This window comes from Balaenoptera physalus, assembly GCF_965194825.1.
Source record: "Balaenoptera physalus genome assembly, chromosome: 13".
Classification (NCBI taxonomy): Eukaryota; Metazoa; Chordata; class Mammalia; order Artiodactyla; family Balaenopteridae; genus Balaenoptera; species Balaenoptera physalus.
The window spans coordinates 27,410,341-27,425,648 of NC_138892.1; the positions used below are offsets into that span (position 1 = coordinate 27,410,341).

Sequence of the window (15,308 nt, forward strand, 5' to 3'; positions counted from 1 at the left end):
TCTTAAAGCCGCTCTGCTTTATCTTTATCTGTGAAAGCAAATAAATCTTTCACAACTTTGCTACTTTGGATATTATCCTAGTCTCTGAAGTGACAAAAATATCCATTTTAGAAAGGTTTTCAACCATAAAGACTGAAGTCAAAGAGCAGACCGAGTTTCTGGTTAACATTTCCCAGGGGCTCTTCAAATACTGCGAGAAATGCCACTTTGTGACAGCTTCAGCCAAACACCAGGCTCCTGCTTCAAGAGATCCGCTCACTACTATGTTGCTCAGAGGAGTGGAAAGATGTCGAATTGCTGGTCTGCTCGAAAGATCAAAACAGGTGTATTTCATACTCAAGCAGCAGGGATCCTGCCCTGGGAAGGAACCAGTCCCTTTCCTCATTCGCTTGCTTTACAGAAATTCATGCCCTTAGGTCTAATACCGCCACCCACCACCCCAGACCAGACTTTCTGCTTCCAGCAAGCCCAGCCGGACTCAACATGTTCACAACCCACACAGATGCCTCCGTGATACAGATGGCACCACCAGCTCTATCGAAGCCTGTTTCTCCTGCCTCCTAGGGCCTAGTTCTCAGACCTTAGCCTACATCAGAATCACCTGGGAGCTTGTTAAACACTGATTTCAGGGCTCTCGCCTATGGTTTTTGATTCAGTTAAGTCTTGGGTAGGTCCCTTGCTTTCCTGGTAAGTTACCGGGTGCCTGCTGCTGCAGGTTTGGGTACCAGCCTTCGACAACTACTGCTCTAGGGCATCGCCTTGGGCCCTGAAAGCCTGTCCTCAGTGCAAAAGATCCTCATTCTCTTTGGCTTCTGACCACCCCCTTCTCAGCTTTCCTCAATTCCCATTCATTCTTCACCTCCCTTCGATAATCCCCCTGCCTTACATGCCACTGAAAGCATTCTCCCTGAAGGCAAACACGGTGCACCTGCTGCCAAATTCAACAGACGGGCATCACCACTTGGGTGCCTCACCAGCCACGCCACAACTCAGCATGTCTGAACTGAACTCCCTGCCTTTCTCCCTGCACTCTTGGTCTGATGTTTGAAGCTGCCCAGCTGCATGTGTTCCCTTCCTTCTGGTGACAGTATTGCCCTTACTTGCAGCAACTGCTTCTCCCTGCTCGGTGTTGTTCAGGTGTGATTTCCAATGGAACCCTCCTGACACCTTGATTTTGAACTTCTGGCCCCCAGAACTGTAAGAAAATTAATTTCTTGTTGTTTTAAGCCACCGGGTTTGTGGTAATTTGTTACAGCAGCCACAGGAAACAAACACATGCTAATTCCATTCTAATGGCCTGGGTGGGGGGGGGGGGCGGGGGCAGGGGAACCCTGCTTAGGAGATCTGACCTAAGATACAGAAAGGGGGAAATTTCAAAGCTTCCTCAGGCAAGGTCTGATTGCTTGAAAAACAGTCCATCACCAAACCATCCCGTATGAAGATAGTTACCATTTTGGCACAGATACTTAGCCAATCAAGCACTCACAAAGTAGGACAATCTATCTCTTACACCAACCCTGTTTATTTAGTCTCCTGAAGTTGTAGGGCATTCTCTCTGTAGAGAGAGGAAAGACTTTCGCTGTATAATAAATTAAGAAAAAAAAAAAAGTTTAGTTTCACTGAACAGTCCTTTCTTAGAAAGCTTACAATTAATTTCCTTTGTAATTTCCGGTGATAAGTGCTGATAGCAGATTTCCTTGCCAGCTTTTGTAATCCCAATGACATCACAGAACCTCCATCACTGTACAAAATTGTTCTTTTAGGTGGCAGTGATGACATCAACCACTACAAGGGGGGAAAAAAAAGAAACAACAGGAAATTCTACATTCAGCTGTAAACTGATAAATGAAGGAGGAACTGGTTGTTAAAGTAAGTTCCCTTAACTAAAGCCAGTAATTCTCAATTACTTGGCTTTATTTATTCGACCTATTTATTTCTATAATCTCACTTGTAGTACAAGTCCCTAGTCAAAAAGGCTCCTCACTCCCAAAAAAACCCAGGGATTATAGGTTAGAACCCCTCACTCTGGGGGATCCCGAGGTCACGTTGCCTCATGTCAGGCATAAGCAGAGGAGCTGAGAAAGATCTAGACACAGGGCTAGGATATAATTTTTAGAATGGAAGGAAGGAAGGAAGGAAGGAAAGGAGGGAGGGAGGGAGGGAAGGAGGGAGGGAGGGAGGGGAAAGAAAAGGAAAGAAGGAAAGAAAGAAGGAAGGGAAGAAGGACAGAAAGAGGGAGAAAGAGAGAGAGAAAGAAAGAAAGGAAAGGTTAAAAGAAAAGAAATAAATACAGAAAGTCAATAAACATTTGAGCTGGGCAACCTAACAAACTGTATTAGTCAGGGTTCTCCAGAGAAGCAGAACCGACAGGATGTGTGTATATAGAGACTGAGTTTCATTTTATTACAGAACATCATGTAGAGTTTGATCTCATTTATATACAATTGAAGAAGTAAATTGCTATATTTCCTGGAAAGGACATTTACCAGAATCTTAATTCTAGTTATCTACGAGTGGTGGAATTTCAGGTTATTTTTGTAACATTTATTGGGGGCATACTATGTGTCAGGCATTCTTTCAAGTATTTTACATGGATTAAATTCATTCAATAATCTGTATGGTTTGCATTTTTAAGAAAACCAAAATCATGTATCATTTCCCCAAAAAAACTATGAAGCAGTTTTTTAAAATATCCCTTCTATTCTCATACATGGGCAGCCCTTGTTTCCCAAAGCTAAACAACCTTGGGACTACTGAGGGTCTGAAACTGATGTATGCAGATCCCACCCAGAGTTATTACTGGAAACCTCGCCGTTTCACAAAAAACTGATGCTCTCCCATTGCTGTTGGAGTGTTTTGTTTTATTTGATTGTTTTCATGGCTCCTCTCTTGTTTATTAAGAACTGGGTAAGTGAGTAATATGTTCCCTTTTAACCCCAATCTTACTCTTAACCGTCTCCCACAGACAACCCTTCTAATGTATTTAGTTTGCATTCTTTTGTTTCTGTGTGTTCTTATAAAATATGTGCTGTTTGGTAAGCTCGTAGTTTTAATTGACCTAAATGGTTTGACTTCACATCTCATTCAAGAGTTCCCTCTGCCACATGCCCCCTACAACCACGCATCCAGTGCCTGCACCCACTTAACGCTCTCACTGTTTCTGCCGTTGCTGCCTCAGGGATTCCTAGAGCTGGAAGAGTGCTCTCCATCATCCCTCCGCCAACCGCTCACTCCCAATCCCCAGAACTTAAGGTTCATTAGACCACCCAAAAGTCAACCTTGTTTTTTTTCATTTGTGTAGCCCTCTTCCCTGAGAAACTTGCTCCAAGTTCTTCATTTGCTCTCCTGGAGGGAATTGCAAAGCTAGCAATGATTGCCAAGCCAAGTAGCAAAGTAAGGTCCCTGGACAAGGCACTATCTGCTACCTCTCTCACCTCCAAGTAACTCCTCTGCCCTTCTAAGTCACTTTCCCTTCTCCACTGGGTTGAAGCAGCCTTGTTTCCCAACTTGTGCTAATGCTTATCTCAGGAGGCTGGATCTTCAGCCCCAAGATTCCTTTACTGAATCTTCCAGAAGACCTAACATGTCCTTCATCAGATCACAGGACTTATAAGAATGTATGTGATGAGTTCTCTTTCTATAATTTCTGCGTTCCACTTACCCTATTGGCTGCCTTTAACTTTAGTCTGATGTAATCTGCAGAAAAATGCTAAGGGTGGGGCATGGTCAGAGGGGATTCATCTCAAAGTTAATGAAGTTTGAGTTTCAAAGCCCCTACCTTGTAAAGGCCCTAGGAAAAGTCCAACGATGCTCACAAGGGCATGTGTTTTTGTTAAATTTGCAAAATTAAGACATTGTAACCGCAGTCAGTTAAGACCTCTGTCCTTGTTCTCTGACATTCCTCCCATCACAATCTCCCACGTGTCAGGGAGCTTTGGAGAGTCCTTGGACATGTTGGGATCTGGCTAAAGGAAAGTTGGCTTGGGGATACACATAGTGGGGTTTAGTAGATGTAAGCACTGTCATGTCTTCTTGTTATAGTATTTGCAACCTAAAATTGTATTCTTTTCTTAAAGAGGGTTTCCAAAATTATAATGCCTCCCTTCACCTCCCAAAGCTGGGTCTTCCCAGTCAGTGAAGCCCAGAGAAATTTGCTTCAGAATCCATGTATCCCTAGGGGTGACCTTGGACCTTGCTGGCTCTGTCCTGATCTTTGTTTTGAAACATTCCTGTTGTAGGTGGACCCCTAATTCCACTGAAGCGCAGCGCTTGGCTCAGAGTATAGCTTCCAATCTACACCTTTTTGTCGATTTTCTTTTTGTGCCTCTCCCCACTGCCCCCCTACACACACACACACACACACACACACACACACACACACACACACACGCAAACGCGCGCACGCGCACTCGTCTATATCTGGTGAAGTTGCATCTTCTATTTAAGTTTCAGAAGAATACTAAGTATTTAAGATTTAAGTAACTGGAGTGCAGATTGGCAGTGAGCCAGCTGTTTGAGCTCAAATGTACAAGGCAAACACTTCCAAGAATGCCCACAGCTGCCAGTCTCAACTTTAGAGGGCAAGAGGAGGAAACAGGCTTACATGGCAGATGTTCTGTCTGGGTGTCTCTCTGGAATTGAGGCTGTTTGATGAGGCAGAAATATTTTCAACTCTTCACCTAACAAAACAGTGAAGGAACAAAACTCTTTTAAATTAGAAAAATCTCTCAAACCAATATCTCAGCAAAATTTTTAGCACATACACCAAAAAAAGTGCTCAAGAACTATTAAGTTAAGTTAATTCTCCTTTTAGAGCAAAGCACCACCCCGCCCCCCCCAACCCTGGCCGTCATTGCAAATGGACTCTGTTTCCATCTAAAATGTCCCGGGAGAGACGTCTTTCCGTTGGCCTACATTCAAGGTCAAGTTTTTTGTTGGTTTTTAGGGAGGAGAGGGGAGAATTGCTTTCATCTTCTTTCCCTCTGCAAAATGCCTTTCCAGAAGTGTTAACCCTACCTATTTTTAAAAAAAATGTTAACCTCCATTTCTCTGGCAGACTTTCAAATCATTTTTTCTGGTTATAAAAATAATCTATCCATCTATTACTTGAACAAATATTTACAGAGTACCTACAATATCTCGGGCCCTATTCTAGGTACTTCTTTCACTAGGAGAATTTTCCCTATCTTATTAACTAGACTTTGCAAACACTTTAATATCATAATATTTATGATAAGCAGACCCCAGAATTTATTTAGCCATTCTCTTTTTGTTAAACACTTAGACCATTTCCAATATCTCCCTATTGTAAATTATGCAGCAATGACCATCCTTGCAATAGTCTCTTGTCTATATCTATGATTATTTCTTCAGAACAGATATCTAGGAGTGGAATTACTAGATCAAAGGGTATGAACACTCTAAAGTTTCTTAATAAACATCCTGGCAGAGTTTCTGATGCGTATTACCACCTTTGACTTCCTCAAATCTTCATCAAAGGGAGAATCACTCACCCCTACTTAAAGACAGGAGAGTATCTTCCATTCCTTCTACAGAGATTTGCTGATTCCTAAAATAATTTCATTTCCTGGTAGCGATAAAAGTAATCTGGCGTGATAAAACTCCAGTTGTTTTCCTGAACACCTATAGTCCTTTTGGTACTATACTCATCCTCTAGGAGCACATTTTTGCACTCTTTTTGCAAAGGCAAAATACTTAGAGAAGAAAGAGTATCCACACACTCATCTGCTCATTGTTATCGCTCTACGCAAACAAGGACTCAACTCAGAAAGGAAATCACTCATGAGAAATATGGAATCATGCAAAGGTATGTAAGATTCGAGTAATCATCTTCATTCCTCTACGTATTGGGGGGGTTTGAGGAGGAGAGAGGATGTATAGTTAAGCATCTCCCTGATTAGCCTTGCTCACAATAACAGCACATGGAGTAAAGGAGCCTTCCCACCTCATCAGCACCTCTGCTCTGGCAATTCAACTGGTAAAAATGCCTCACGGAGGCGCTTTTCAATATATAAGCAAATTTCATTGCATAGCATTTTATCCTCTAATTTTTCTTCTGGAACCACTTCATTCCCTGACTCTCTACTAAGAAGAATTTCTGCTTTCCAAGAAAACCAGTGCTGTCTTGAGAATGCCCCCAGTATTCTGTCCTCAAGAAGAAAAACTAGGGGAAACAAAGAAAACTAGGAGCAAGTCCCCTTTGATGTAGTTCAAGGTGGAATACTTGCTAACTGCATTGCTTTGTAGTCTTATTTGGATCAGAAGCCCTTTTAGCAGGGATTTCATTTATATAATGGTCTGCTTAAGACAAAGATTATTAAGATTGAAATTCAAGCTCTTCTCTTTCCTGGAAGCCAGGCAGCCTAAACATAACTGATTGCCTGGTCTTTTTTTTTCTCCAGCTGAGTCCCAGCTATGGAGAAATCCATGAGGAGGACAAAGAGTTTCTTCTCTGCATAAACAAAAGGGGTTTTACCGAAGTGGAGGACAGAATCTGTGGTGTGGTACGGGACAGCACCATCATTCATTCATGCAACAGTGACTTATTGAATGCTTAGTATGTGCCAGAAACTAGACCAGGCACTGTGTGAGAGAAACAGACAGATAGCCTGCTCTCATGGAGCCTGAGCTGAGTGAGAAGCAAACACTAAACAAATACAGTTGACCCTTGAACAACATGGGCTTGAACTGCGCAGGTCCACTTATATGCAGATTTCTTTTTTTTAGTTTTTTTCAAATACTACAGTACTACATCACCAGGGTTGGTTGAATCTGTGGATGCTGAACTGTGGATAGGGAGGGCCGACTATAAATTATATGTGGATTTTCCACTGTGCAGAGGGTCAGTGCCCCTAACCCCTGAGTTGTTCGAGGGTCAGCTGTACTCATGCCCATGAATATAAAACCACAGTCTTGGTGTGTGCAGGGCATCGAGAATGCAGAGCTGTGGATGCCTATGATAAAGGATTTACCTTAATGGGGAAGGCGGGCAGCTGTTGCTGGAATTTGGATCTGAAGGATAAGCTGGAAAAGAGGCAAGAAAGTGTGTATCAGGCAGAGGGAAGAGCATGAACAGAGGGGCTGCAGTCAGAGAGTGAAGAGAAGGGGGGAGTTTGTGGGATGACCCCATGATCAAGGTCATGCAGGGTTTTGGTCTTCATCCTAAATGGGTCTTTAGACTGTTAAAGCCCCTATTACTTGACAATTCTACTCTTAGGTATTTACCCAAGAGAAATGAAAACTTATATCCCCAAAAGACTTAACATGAATATTCACAGCTGCCTTAAAATAGCCTAAAACTGGAAACAATCCAAATGTCCATCAACAAGAGAATGGATAAATAAATTGCAGTATATTCATACTCAACTGAAAGGAATGAACACACAACAACACAGAATGCCGTCCAGAAGATTATTTTGAGTAAAAATAGACAGGCACAAAAGAAGTCCATACTGTGTATTTATATTTGTATGGATCCGAAAATGGGCAAAACTAATCTATGGTGATAAAAATCAGGAAGTGTTTGCCTCTGGGTGTGGGAGGCTGGGCAGGGAGTGAAATCACTGGAAAAGGGGAGCAAGAGAACTTTCTGAGGTGATAAAAATGTTCTATATTTTGTTTGGGGTGGTGATTTCACAAGCATATCCAATTATCAAAACTCCTCAAACTGTACTGAAGATCTGTGCATTGTACTATTTGTATAATATATATCAAAGTTTTTTTAAAAAGTACAATACACATTAAACTGTTTAACCACAGGAATGACATCAGATTTGCAATGTGAATAAAGCCCCCTGGCTGTGGTCTGGAGAACGATAAGAAGGGGCCTGAATGGAAGTGGGTAGATCATTTCCTCTGCTTTATTCAAATTACCTAGAAGCTGGAATACCCCCGAGCATCAATGCATATCATCAATGCATATTCTGTCCTTAACAGAGGAGAATTCAGACTTCTCCTTGCTCACCTCCTCTAGGAGTTGTGCAAAACAGTTGTCAATGAACCACAAAGGGAATTTATCTGGAGAAAAAGGTTGGAAAGCTGGGGTAAGAGACTGAAGAAACCACAAAGGCAGTAGATTGAACCAATTCTATTACACAGAATCTTTCAAGGCAGGATTAAAGTAATCCTGTTTGTTTTTAATATTTCAAATCTGTAGAATGCTTTCTTGGGTTCTATTCCCCCATCTACAATTCTCTTCTGAAATTCAGAATCTAACGGGCTACAACTTGCTGATGCAACAGGAAGCAAAAGTTATCTTTTACCCATAGTTGGAATGAACAGAATTAAAATGAGATAAGACTGAGTCAGCTTATGTCTCAGAAAGAACACAGGCAATATTATAGCAATCAAAGAGGGTTTGGGGACAGGCGGGTGGGGTTGTAGGATCCTAAAGGGCTTATCCCAGGCACCACCACAAAGTCAGAAAGGCACTTGTTTGCTGAAGCTTTAAAAGAACCACAGAAGCTAAGCATTTTAGATCTGGAAAGGATTCTTAGAGGGCATTTCAGCCTATACATTTCACCCATGAAAGCAGGAGTAAAGGGACTAAATTACCCAGGAATATTCATAACTAACATTTGACTAGCACTTTACCAAGTACTTCCACATTTATTGCCTCATTAAATCCCCATAAAGTGTTGACAAATAGCAATTGTTAATTCTTCTTTTCAGAAGTTGGGGCTCAGAGAGTGAAGCAGAGAAAGTGAATTCTTACTGATGTATGAGTTTCTCTTCTTCTTCTAGGGTGCGTCACTAGATCACTGTTCCTAGCTCTCTTGCAGTTGGAGGGGTAGAGCAGCAGAGAACTAAGTTTCTGCCCGATGAAATATGGCAGAAGCCCCCTCCTTTAGGGCTGACCCACCATACAATCCTCTCTTCACATTTTCTCTTCTCCCTTGCCTGGCATTCAGATGCATGGGATCCAGTAGAGGAGTTCGCGGCCTCAAGGGATGGTGAAGCCACCCACTGGAAGGAGCCTGGGTCTCTGAATGACTCTGTGGAGCAGAGATGTTTTTCCCATTGTGAAATTGACCCAAGTGAGAGTATAGCAGTAATGAGAAATAAGCCCTTCCTCTGTCCAGGCACTGACGTTTTGATGTTGTTGCACCAGTTAGCCTAAATAACATAAGAAAAACTAAGGGACTCATGCAAAATCCATATATTAATTTATTTAACAAAAAAATGTAAGGGCACCTACCAGGCACTAGTGGGGGACCACAGACACCTAAGGGGATGGGAGGAACCCCCAGCAACTGGGTAGGATGTGGGGTGTGGGGTGAGTGAAGGGGGAGGAGAAGTGGAGGTGGGACAGGACTGGCGCCCCTGAGGGGCGGCTGGGGGAGGGGAAGGGATCCCACACCCAAAGGGGGAAACTGGGGGACCATTGGGAGGGCAGAGGATCAAAAGGGAACATGGCCAGGTTTCCCCTCTACACTCGGGTCCCCAGGAACCTGCTGAGATCCCGGGCCTGATCCTCTGCCCACCTAGGCCCCCTCCAGGTGCGCGGGTCCTGCCTGAGGGACAGGGAGGGAGGGAAGGGGGAGCAAAAGTAAAGGATGGACCTCAGGGATTGGCACCCCTGAGGGGTGGCTGTGGGGACAGGAGGAGTTCCTACACCCAGTGGGACCCACCCATGGTTAGGGGTCCAGCGGCAATGGGGGGGACCCTGGGGGAGATGGTGGGGGAGGGGCACGAAGAACGGAAGGGAATGGGGCCAGCGCTTTCCCTGTCCACTTAGGCACCGGGGAGCCTGTTGGGCTCCTGGGCCTAATCCTCTGCCCTCGGAGCCTCCCTCCTGCCCCGCAGAACCCGAGCCCCGCCCCTACACCCCCACCCAGGGCCCCACCTCTACACTCGGAGACCCCCTCCAACGTGCTGGGCCCAAACCCCACCCACACACCCTCACGCAGGGCCCTACCTCCAAACTCCAGAACTCCACACTCCAGAGGCCCTCCTTTCCACGGCTGCCTCTCCCCTTCCCCACAGGCCCTAAGCAGAGGGTCCGCCCCACGCTTGAACGTCGCCCCACCTAGGCCCTGGCTCGTGCCTAAGTTCCACCCCCACCAAAACTCTGCCCCCATAGCCAAGGCTTTTTTTTTTTTTTTTCCTTTTTTCCTCTTTTAGACTGGGGTTGTTTTACCTTGTTGATTCATTGTTGTTGATTCTTTTATATTTTTATTTTTCCTAATAAATCTTTTACTTTTCTAATTTTATTTTATTCTTTATACTTGGTTATTGTTCTCTCCTTTGGCTTGTTCTCCCACCTCCTTTTATTATTTTTTTTCTGTTGTGGTTTTATTTGACCTTTTTGCAGTTGTTTCAATTATAGTTTTATTTTTCCTAATATATTTTTTATCTTTCTAATTTTATTTTGCTTTTTATTCTTTGATATTATACTGCTCCTTCTTTTCCTTCTTTCTTCCTTTTTTTAAAAAATTTAGTTATTATTTATTTATTATTTTATTATTTTTGGCTGTGTTGGGTCTTCGTTTCTGTGCGAGGGCTTTCTCTAGTTGCAGCAAGTGGGGGCCACTCTTCATTGTGATGCATGGGCCTCTCACTATTGCGGCCTCTCTTGTTGCGGAGCACAGGCTCCAGACACGCAGGCTCAGTAGTTGTGGCTCACGGGCCTAGTTGCTCCACGGCATGTGGGATCTTCCCAGACCAGGGCTCGAACCCATGTCCCCTGCATTGGCAGGCAGATTCTCAACCACTGTGCCACCAGGGAAGCCCCCCTTTTTTTTTTTTTTTTTTTTTTTAACCACACCACAAAGCTTACGGGATCTTGGTTCCCAGGCCAGAGGTTGGGCTCAAGCTCCTGTAGTGGGAGCTCTGAGTCCAAACCACTGGACTAACAGAGAACCTCAGACCCCAGGGACTATCAATTGGAGTGAGGCCTCCCGGAGGTCCTCATCTCAGCACCAAGACCCAGCTCTAACCAACTGCCTGCAGACTCCGGTGCTGGACGTCTCAGGTCAAACAACCAGTAAGACAGGAATACAACACGACCCATCAAAAAAATAAATAAAATGACAAAAAATATGTTACAGATGAAGGAGCAAGGTAAAAGCCTACAAGACCAAATAAATGAAGAAAAAATAGGCAACCTACCTGAAAAAGAATTCAGAGTAATGACAGTAAAGATGATCCAAAATCTTGGAAACAGAATGGAGAAAATACAAGAAACATTTAACAAGGATCTAGAAGAACTAAAGAGCAAACAAACAGTGATGAACAACACAATTATTGAAATTAAAAATACTCTAGAAGGAATCAATAACAGAATAACTGAGGCAGAAGAATGGATAAGTGAGCTGTAAGATAAAATGGTGGAAATAACTGCCAGGGAGCAGAATAAAGAAAAAAGAATGAAAAGAATTGAGGACAGTCTCAGAGACCTCTGGGACAACACTAAACGCACCAACATTGGAATTATAGGGGTCCCAGAAGAAGAAGAGACAAAGAAAGGATCTGAGAAAATATTTGAAGAGATTATAGTCGAAAACTTCCCTAGCATGGGAAATGAAATAGCCACCCAAGTCCAAGAAGCGCCAACAGTACCAGGCAGGATAAACCCAAGAAGAAACATGCTAAGACACATATTAATCAAACTATCAAAAATTAAATACAAAGAAAAATATTAAAAGCAGCAAGGGAAAAGCAACAAATAACATACAAGGGAATCCCCATAAGGGTAACAGCTGATCTTTCAGCAGAAACTCTGCAAGCCAGAAGAGAGTGGCAGGACATATTTAAAGTGATGAAAGGGAAAAACATACAATCAAGATTACTGTACCCAGCAAGGATCTCATTCAGATTTGATGGAATAATCAAAAGCTTTACAGACAAGCAAAAATTAAGAGAATTCAGCACCACCAAACGAGCTTTACAACAAATGCTAAAGGAACTTCTCTAGGTAGGAAACACAAGAGAAGGAAAAGACCTACAAAAACAAACCCAAAACAATTAAGAAAATGGAAATAGGAAAATACATATTGATAATTACCTTAAATGTAAATGGATTAAATGCTCCAGCCAAAAGACATAGACTAGCTGAATGGATACAGAAACAAGACCCATACATATGCTGACTACAAGAGACCCACTTCAGACCTAGGGACCCATACAGACTGAAAGTGAGGGGATGGAAAAAGATATTCCATGCCAATGGAAATCAAAAGAAAGCTGGAGTAGCAATTCTCATATCAGACAAAATAGACTTTAAAATAAAGACTATTACAAGAGACAAAGAAGGACACTACATAATGATCAAGGGATAAATCCAAGAAGAAGATATAACAATTGTAAATATTTATGCACCCAACATAGGAGCACCTCAATACATAAGGCAAATGCTAACAGCCATAAAAGGGGAAATCGACAGTAACACAATAATAGTAAGGGACTTTAACACCCCACTTTCACCAATGGACAGATCATCCAAAATAAAAATAAATAAGGAAACACAAGCTTTAAATGACACATTAAACAAGATGGACTTAATAGATATTTATAGGACATTCCATCCAAAAACAACAGAATACACTTTCTTCTCAAGTGCTCATGGAACATTCTCCAGGATAGACCATATCTTGGATCACAAATCAAGCCTTGGTAAATTAAAAAAAACTGAAATCGTATCAAGTATCTCTTCCAACCACAACGCTGAGACTAGATACCAATTACAGGAAAAAAACTGTAAAAAATACAAACACATGGAGGCTAAACAATACACTACTAAATAACCAAGAGATCACTGAAGAAATCAAAGAGGAAATCAAAAAATACCTAGAAACAAATGACAATGAAAACACGACGACCCAAAACCTATGGGATGCAACAAAAGCAGTTCTAAGAGGAAAGTTTATAGGAGTACAATCCTACCTCAAGAAACAAGAAATATTTCAAATAAACAACCTAACCTTACACCTAAAGCAATCAGAGAAAGAATAAAAAATCCCCAGTTAGTAGAAGGAAAGAAATCATAAAGATCAGATCAGAAATAAACGAAAAAGAAATGAAGCAAACGATAGCAAAGATCAATGAAACTAAAAGCTGGTTCTTTGAGAAGATAAACAAAATTGATAAACCATTAGCCAGACTCATCAAGAGAAAAAGGGAGAAGACTCAAATCAACAGAATTAGAAATGAAAAAGGAGAAGTAACAACTGACACTGCAGAAATACAAAGGATCATGAAAGATTACTAAAAGCATCTATATGCCAATAAAATGGACAACCTGGAATAAATGGACAAATTCGTAGAAAAGCACAACCTTCCCACACTGAACCAGGAAGAAATAGAAACTATAAACAGACCAATCACAAGCACTGAAATTGAAACTGTGATTAAAAATCTTCCAACAAACAAAAGCCCAGGACCAGAGGCTTCACAGGCGAATTCTATCAAACATTTAGAGAAGAGCTAACACCTATCCTTTTCAAACTCTTCCAAAATATAGCAGAGGGAGGAACACTCCCAAACTCATTCTACCAGGCCACCATCACCCTGATACCAAAACCAGACAAAGATGTCACAAAGAAAGAACACTACAGGCCAATATCTCTGATGAACATAGATGCAAAAATCCTCAACAAAATACTAGCAAACAGAATCCAACAACACATTAAAAGGATCCTACACCATGATCAAGTGGGGTTTACCCCAGGAATGCAAGGATTCTTCAATATACGCAAATCAATCAATGTGATACACCATATTAACAAATTGAAGGATAAAAATCATATGATAATCTTAATAGATGCAGAAAAAGCTTTCAACAAAATTCAACACCCATTTATGATAAAAACTCTCCAGAAAGTAGGCATAGAGGGAACCTACCTCAACATAATAAAGGCCATATATGACAAACCCACAGCCAACATTGTTCTCAATGGTGAAAAACTGAAACCGTTTCCCCTAAGATCAGGAACAAGACAAGGTTGCCCACTCTCACCACTATTCTTCAACATAGTTTTGGAAGTTTTAGCCACAGCAATCAGAGAAGAAAAAAGAAATAAAAGGAATCCAAATCAGAAAAGAAGAAGTAAAACTGTCACTGTTTGCAGATGACATGATACTATACATAGATGCTACCAGAAAACTACTAGAGCTAATCAATGAATTTGGTAAAGTAGCAGGATACAAAATTAATGCACAGAAATCTCTTGCATTCCTATACACTAATGATGAAAAATCTGAAAGAGAAATTAAGGAAACACTCCCATTTACCACTGCAACAAAAAGAATAAAATACCTAGGAATAAACCTACCTAAGGAGACAAAAGACCTGTATGCAGAAAACTATAAGACACTGATGAAAGAAATTAAAGATGATACCAACAGATGGAGAGATATAGCATGTTCTTGGATTGGAAGAATCAATATTGTGAAAATGACTCTACTACCCAAAGCAATCTACAGATTCAATGTAATCCCTATCAAACTACCAATGGCATTTTTCACAGAACTAGAACAAAAAATTGCACAATTTGTATGGAAACACAAAAGACCCCGAATAGCCAAAGCAATCTTAAGAAAGAAAAATGGAGCTGGAGGAATCAGGCTCCTGGACTTCAGACTATACTACAAAGCTACAGTAATCAAGACAGTATGGTACTGGCACAAAAAAAGAAATATAGATCAATGGAACAGGATAGAAAGCCCAGAGATAAACCCACACACATATGGTCACCTTACCTTTGATAAAGGAGGCAAGAGTATACAATGGAGAAAAGACAGCCTCTTCAATAAGTGCTGCTAGGAAAACTGGACAGCTACATGTAAAAGAATGAAATTAGAACACTCCCTAACACCATACACAAAAATTAACTCAAAATGGATTAAAGACCTAAATGTAAGGCCAGACACTATAAAACTCTAGAGGAAAACAGAGGCAGAGCATTCTATGACATAAATCGCAGCAAGATCTTTTCTGACCCAACTCCTAGAGAAATGGAAATAAAAACAAAAATAAACAAATGGGACCTAATGAAACTTAAAAGCTTTTGCACAGCAAAGGAAACCATAAACAAGACGAAAAGACAACCCTCAGAATGGGAGACAATATTTGCAAACGAAGCAACTGACAAAGGATTAATCTCCAAAATTTACACGGAGGTCATGCAGCTCAATATCGAAAAAACAAACAACCCAATCAAAAAATGGGCAGAAGACCTAAATAGACATTTCTCCAAGGAAGATATACAGATTGCCAACAAAGACATGAAAAGATGCTCAACATCACTAATCATCAGAGAAATGCAAATCAAAACTACAATGAGGGGCTT

General features: G+C 41.5%; 1 protein-coding gene across 6 annotated transcripts in view; it reads right to left on the bottom strand.

The window, feature by feature from the left end:
- Positions 1-1,502: 1,502 nt before the first annotated feature.
- The window catches only part of MRPL42 (mitochondrial ribosomal protein L42), a 63,563-nt gene continuing 49,757 nt past the window's right edge, over positions 1,503-15,308 (bottom strand). For all 6 annotated transcript variants that reach the window (XM_082419161.1, XM_082419163.1, XM_082419158.1 and 3 more), the window contains 4 exons: positions 8,735-9,014; positions 6,993-7,044; positions 4,604-4,679; positions 1,503-1,785 (listed from right to left, as the gene is read on the bottom strand). The gene's annotated coding sequence lies outside the window, so the exon portion shown is untranslated. The remainder of the gene's footprint in view (positions 1,786-4,603; positions 4,680-6,992; positions 7,045-8,734; positions 9,015-15,308) is intronic.